Raw genomic sequence first — 4,160 nt, forward strand, 5'->3', positions numbered from 1 at the left:
AGCTGTAAGGCCTTAAACGTTCCAGGGAATGCACATCACCGGCTTGGTGGCAGGGCGGGGGTGTGGGGGGAGATGCAGAGAGCCTACCCACTGTTTTAGAAAGAATTCCCCTGTCATTTCCCCCAGGCCTGCCCAGCAGCTGTGCCAAAGCACTGTGGGCACAATGTCAGCAGAAGGTGAGGGAAAGTTTCGGGTGCTCATTTTTTTCTCCTGTTCTCAACAACTGTAAATAATTGGTTACCTAAAAGCCAAAGTTTTTATCATAGCAGTTTTGGGAAAAATTAATTTTTGAGCTAGAATAGTGTTATACTTGGGGGGAAAGCTGTCTAGAATCCTTAGATGAAGTAGATCAAAATGCATTATAACACGTATTTTTAGTAGGAACTGACTTTCCTATTTTCACTTCCATCTTAGTGCCTAGATAGAGAGGGCAAGAGGTTAAGGTGGCAAGTGTGTGAGAAAGGACTTTGGGCTCAAAAGAGGAAGTACATACAGGAAGCAAAATTAAGAATTTTATAATATACAGGGAATGGAATCATCCCTCCCATAGCATATTTCTTTCTTTCAGACCTATTTTCAATAATATTTTATGAATCACAGGGAAGTCTGCCTAAACTTATGAAAAGGTTTTGAAGTATTCCCCCCAATATATGCTTGATAATTTTTTTCTGTCTTATACATTTGGTAGCCCACTTAAGTTAAATTTTCAGATGTCTTATGAAATTTTTAAAAGTATGGAGAAAATAAATGGTGCATGGTGATTATTCTTGTGACCTCTGAAATAAGACTGCTTGAATTAGGAATGGCTACTGTATAACCTTGGCCAAGTTACTGAGTATCTATAAACATAAGCTTGAACTCCCTCATCTCTAGAATGGGGACTATAATACTGTCTCATAGACTCTTGGAAGGACAATGTCAGACAGTGCTCATAAATTGCTAGGCAGACTCAAAAGTGTTAGCTGTTACTAGTAGTGCAATTAAAATGCACTGATAATATTTACCATGCTGCCCCCACTTCTAAGGTGACCATACAGTGTATCATCCAACATAGAACACTTTTGAGAGTGAAAACAGACAATAATAATTACATGGGGACAAGAAATGTTAAAACCAGGACTGTCCTGGGCCAATTGAGGCAAATAGTCACCCTAATAATTTCCAACTTTATTACCATATCCTGATACACTTCCCCTGTCAAGTCTTCCCTGATATGAATCACAATCTGTTTCAATTATATCACAATATGCACACTTTTTTTCTAAATGATAACAGTGTTAAGTCAACAAAAGAAAAGATTAAATACTGCTGCTTATTGTCCTTCCATGCAGGCTTTCACTTAATATTTCCTTTGGGTAATGAAATTGCTGTTCTCCTACTCATTTAAGGCCACTTATAACTTTACATTTTTTTCTATGCATGTGTGCGTGCTAAGTCGCTACAGTCGTGTCTGACTCTGCGACCCCGAGGACTGTAGCCTGCCAGGCTCCTCTGTACATCCTCCAGGCAAGAATACTGGAGTGTGTTGCCATTTCCTACTCCAGGGGATCTTTCCCACCTAGGAATCAAAGCTGTGTCTCCTGCTATTCCTACATTGCAGGCGGATTCTTCACCGCTGAGCCACCGGGGAAGCCCTTTTTTTCTATAGTACTTAAGAAAAAAACTGTTTAACATCACATATGCCAAAAAAAAAAAGTAGCCAGTACATGGGTATTAAGCATAACTTGAGATGTAGGATAAGGCTAAATGCCCTGCTCTGAAATGCCGTCTGTGTTTCATAAAACCTTGTTTTCGTTTGTTTTTTAGTTAAGCAGCAAATTATTCCTATATCAAAGTAAAATATCATCTCTATTTGTTGATGATGGCCATATACTCAGAATACTGAATAAATCTCACCTAACTCTAGCTTAGTCAGTATTTGGAAAATAATACATCTCAACTGAATTTTCTATAATAATTCTGAATATACTTTAACTCATACTTTCTTCCTTTAGAAAGAAATTTATTTTCTGGGAATTGACTGCAAATATCCTTCAAAAATGCTGATCTGAATAGCATATTTTAAAATGCTTCCTCTCTGTTTCCTTGTCCAATCTCTGTTTTTATGCCATTAAATTTATGTCAACCATCAGATCATAGAATATTCTAGTTCTCTTAGTTTTTAATTACTTTTAATTTTCTTGTTCTTCCATTTTTTTTTTCCTTTAAAACAGATGCTACATTTCTCGTTCTTCTATCTTGGGAACCTCCCTTTAAGGATTTTTGTTTTCCTATACCAAACTTTATATGGTACATTTTTCATATTTACTGCTATACTGCATACCAAAATACTAATAAAAATGTCATTTCTTTTAAAAAGGTTTGCACTTCTTTATGAAGAAGTAAATATATTGAGAAGAAATAGCCTTCAAATATTCTATAATTTTCAATGTAATTTTTCTTTTTCATTCTTGACATTTTCTGTCATTTACCTGATTTCTAGCCACCCTTAGTCATAGACAACTGATATTTCTATTTTGTCTTCCTTAGTAATGAAACCTAGACTATAGATTCTTTCTTGTCAATATTGTCATCTTTCAGAAAAGTTCTGGCAGAGGCATTAGCATTTACTAGCTGGTGACCTTGGAAAAATCATTTAATCATGTGCAATAGTTCATGATCTATCAAATGGAAAATAAAGCTCTGTCTTATCTACCTCATAGGGTTATTGCAGGCACCAAATGGATGGTGGACTTGAAAGCATACTATATAAACAAAAGTATTTTTTTCTCTTACATCAATAGTGATACATTTCATCATTATCATCAAATAAAATGTCATAAGCCATATTCAGGGTCCATGGGCTTAGTAGCTCTATGATATGCATATTTTAGATTACATATTAAATGCAGTGCCTATTCTCTATAAAAAAAATTCACCTGCAATGCAGGAGACACAGGAGATGCAGGTTCAATCCTTGGGTCAGGCAGATCCCCTGGAGAAGGAAACGGCAACCCACCTGGGTTTCTTGCCTGGAAAATCCCATGGACAGAGGAGCCTGGCAGGCTATAGTATAAAGGGTCACAAAGAGTCAGACATGACTGAGCGACTAAACACATACTCTCTTTAAAAGTCTATATCCTCCTTTCGGCTTTCGGCTAGGAGGAGGCGAAGGTGGAACTTTCTTCGGTCGTCCCGAATCCGGGTTCATCCGACACCAGCGGCCTCCACCATGCCGCCTAAGTTCACCCCAACAAGATCAAAGTCGTGTACCTGAGGTGCACCGGTGGGGAAGTCGGTGCCACGTCTTCCCTGGCCCCCAAGATCGGCCCCTTGGGCCTGTCTCCAAAAAAGTTCGGTGATGACATCACCAAGGCAACTGGTGATTGGAAGGATCTGAGGATTACAGTGAAACTGACCATTCAGAACAGACAAGCCCAGATTGAGGTGGTACCTTCTGCTTCTGCCCTGATCATCAAAGCCCTCAAGGAACCACCAAGGGACAGAAAGAAGCAGAAAAACATTAAGCACAGTGGAAACATCACTTCTGAAGAGATCGTCAACATTGCCCGGCAGATGCGGCATCGGTCTCTAGCTAGAGAACTTTCTGGAACCATTAAAGAGATCCTGGGGACCGCCCAGTCTGTGGGCTGCAATGTTGATGGCCGCCACCCTCATGACATCATAGATGATATCAACAGTGGTGCAGTGGAGTGCCCAGCTAGTTAAGAACTGCAAAGGAAAAAGAAAAATAAAGGATCACTTGACAACCAGAAGAAAAAAAAATAATAAAAGTCTATATCCTATAAGAGCAGGTAGATATAAACTCATCAAATTTTATATAAAAATTTAAGACATTAATTCAGATGCCAAAAATTCAGAAGTTCTAATAGTTTAGACGCTGGCTAGATTTTACACTATGAAAATGTTGCTAGGCAAATTAGAAGTGATAGTTTCAGGGAGAATGTTTGGCCTACTTAAAGAAAATAAGCTTTTAAAACTTTAGAATCTAAGAATTTTCAGTAGTGTTTGAATATGCAGGAAGTAGACCTTAGAAGTCATCTGATATCTAGTCCAGCTCCATTTTATAGATGAGATTAGATTTGAAGACTAGTAGCAGAACCATAATCAGAACCCAGTTCTCTTCCTGTCCAGTATATGTTTAGTGTATATCACTTTGG

General features: G+C 38.3%; 1 pseudogene; it reads left to right on the plus strand.

Annotated features, from left to right (window-relative positions):
• The first annotated feature begins 3,179 nt into the window (after positions 1–3,179).
• Positions 3,180–3,755, plus strand: LOC133046556 (large ribosomal subunit protein uL11-like; annotated as a pseudogene).
• Positions 3,756–4,160: the final 405 nt, after the last annotated feature.

Source organism: Dama dama, chromosome 25 (genome assembly GCF_033118175.1).
Source record: "Dama dama isolate Ldn47 chromosome 25, ASM3311817v1, whole genome shotgun sequence".
Classification (NCBI taxonomy): Eukaryota; Metazoa; Chordata; class Mammalia; order Artiodactyla; family Cervidae; genus Dama; species Dama dama.